Source organism: Pteropus medius, unplaced genomic scaffold, assembly GCF_902729225.1.
Source record: "Pteropus medius unplaced genomic scaffold, Ma_sr-lr_union100, whole genome shotgun sequence".
Lineage (NCBI taxonomy): Eukaryota > Metazoa > Chordata > Mammalia > Chiroptera > Pteropodidae > Pteropus > Pteropus medius.
Window position 1 is genome coordinate 1 of NW_024347659.1, and position 2847 is coordinate 2847.

At 47.5% G+C, this 2847-nt stretch overlaps 1 long non-coding RNA gene across 1 annotated transcript; it reads right to left on the minus strand.

Annotated features, from left to right (window-relative positions):
- Positions 1-294: 294 nt before the first annotated feature.
- LOC120614218 (uncharacterized) lies at positions 295-2818 on the minus strand. The gene is made up of 2 exons (XR_005655888.1): positions 2699-2818; positions 295-2276 (listed from the first exon to the last, which is right to left on the minus strand). It is a non-coding gene; the product is annotated as an uncharacterized LOC120614218 (long non-coding RNA).
- Between the last annotated feature and the right edge of the window lie 29 nt (positions 2819-2847).

A 2847-nucleotide genomic window follows, 5' to 3' on the forward strand; every position in this document is an offset into this window, starting at 1 on the left:
TCAGGTGAGTACTGTAACATTAATAAAACTCGTGCTTTCCTGCTTGCTGTGCATCTTGCCCTTGGATTCTTTCTTGTGGAATTAAGCAAGAATCTGGTCATTGGACCCACAAGAACTCCAGCTGTTCATCTTACCCTGGAATTCTTTCTCGCAGAATAAGATGAGAACCTTTCCGCGGACACAGGTTATAGCTTCACAAATATTTTTTCATGACAGTCTAAGTATAGATGAGAGGAAAAGGACTCGCAGCGATTCTAAATTCTACCAAAGACCACAGGAATAGATCCAGAAGGCTGACAGGGTAAACAAAAATAATGTTTATTTCTGCCAGTGGAAGACCGTGGTCTCTCAGCTACAGAAGTTTCCAAGAGCTAGCGGTAACCCAGCCACTGATTTTCCTGCCACCATAACAAGATGGAAGTTTTGTAGTTTTCTGAAATCCATCTTAAGCACGGGGGAAGAGGCGGGACCTGAGGAAGACTACAAGATCTTCAAACGCAGAACTATCCAGACAATTAGCACGTCTGTGGAAGGAGCTGTTGGCCTGGGGGAGATGCAGGCTGGAATTAGGGTAGAAGTAATTTCTTGTTACATGTAGACTAATAGACCATATAGCTTTAGTTCCTCTAGAATGAGAAGCAAAAAACAGATACACGCCTGTTCAGTGCTCCTCACCCTCACTATGCTATACCACAGAACTAAAAAAAGAGAGAATTTCCCAGCCCCAGCCGTGTCCTCTGCTGTGCCGTCTGAAGACAGACAGCACCTCTCCCCACACTTGGCACTCCTGTCCAGATTTGGGATATTTGGAATTGGGACACTTCTCACTTTTTCTTTTCAGGGGCTCCTAGGGTGCAGCTCCCAGGGGCTGCAGAGATACAAGGACTGCCTCACACAATGGCGGCCGTGGAAGCCTCACAAAGCTTCTTCCGGCTGTCTGAAAAGGCAGAGCAGACACGATGTGGGCTCACACTAGATCACGTGAGTGTGAGATGGGGGGGCCACGCATGCTCACGTGGGGGTCGCACGGTGGTCCACACAGGGTGGAGACTCCGCCCCGAGCATCCAGAGGACCAGGTCTGGAGTAAGGCCAACCCAACTCCACTTTGATTGGCGAATCGCCCCAGGACCAACCCCTTGGCGCCTTCTCACCGGCTCTCAACACCACCCGCAACCTCGTAGTAGCCCCGCCCCCCAATTCCCTTGAGCCTTCTCGAGGCCAAGCGGCCGGTAGCTAATGGCGAGAAGGCGCGGATTAGACCCACGTTGTGCGGGCTGCATGCCTGGGAGGAATACTCCGGCACAAGGACAACCAGTCTGTCCCCGATCTTCCCCCGGCCGAGGAGCCAATGGGACGGAGTTTGTTCAGCCGCAGGTGTCAGAGACATCCTTCCTGACCGACTTTGGAAAAAAATAAAAGCTTTTATCGTAGAACAGTTAGCAGCATTGTGTACATAGGTTAACAAAAGTACATTATGGAGGCAGAACATCAAGACACAAACTCCAACGCAAAACCTGTTTGGTAACTAGAGGCTACTTATCCTGGTCCTCAGACTCCACGTCACTACTTTCCTTTGTCAGAAATAAGAAACATGAAACAAATCGGTGTCTAGACAATGGTGCTAGAAAAGAGAATGAAAAAGTGGGAATTTTTCACTATCTCATTATGAAAGGTGGTTAGGTTTTCTCTTATACTTCCAACAAAGAAATTAGAACCGATGACCTTTGCTTGAATGTCTACAACCGTAATGGCCTGGTCTCAGTGCTGAAATGCCACCACCTAAAGGCGACCAACCTCGCAGCATGTGAACAGTAATCGGCGTCCGGATGAAGCTGCGGAAGAGGACAGCCAGGCGCCCAGCAGCCTGGCCCGTGATGGAAGCTGCTCCTAGCAGTGGCTTCTTCAAAATGTCATTCTTCCAGGAATATTCTGAGACAAGACTTACGAAAAAAGAAAAACATAAGGACTGACGGGGCTACCTCTGCATACCTTTCTGCCACAGTCTTAAGTAACGAAAACCGGAAAGATGCTTCCCTCCTGCAGGATGTAAGGTTTCTCAGCCATTGAAACTTAGACTCCACTCGCTTCTCAGCTGTGATCGGGCCTTCCTGCCCAAGGACGTGCAAGGATGATGTAGGGAGACTGCTCACTGATGTTCGTCCTTCATCATAGTAAAGAATATTCAGAAGACGGAACGATCAACGGAATCTGCTTCCTGGGAAGCTGCACCTCTTATGGCTTGCTCGCACATCGGCAACTTCGGCCGAACACGACGCTGTAATGAAGACATTTCCAAGATTTTTTTTCTGATCAGAAGCGGTAGCGAGTATATTAAATAGCGATGTAAAGATATATTAAAAGAACTGGGACCAGAGTCAGAATCATGAAAACGTTTCCTCAAAAAATTTTTTACAACTATGTAAAACAGAGTTAAAAGGAAATTAGAGCTACGAGAAGTACAATTATTTATGGCACAGCATCAAATTTTCAAAAATATTTTACAACTTAGTGGAGAAAAATAATTGATTCCCATGGCATTCATTTGGTTTTCATCTATGATGGTCATGGATATTTTAACATGTTTCCTTGGGGGGCAGAAATTGACCTGGGAAATGGCTCTTTAAAAGGGGTTGTAATTGCTTTCTGCGATTCTTAAAATGTGTTCTAGAAGGTGCTGAGGTGGGAGGAGGAGCTCACCTTAACGGGAAGAAGGCAGAAAGAGGGAGATTCGCGGAGGTTCGGGGGTGGGGATGAAGAGCGCGAAGCTGCTGATGGAGGGGAACAGGCTGAAGGCTCACGACGCCAGTGTCCGTCGACTGCCTGGACGGAAAATAACAGCGTGAAGG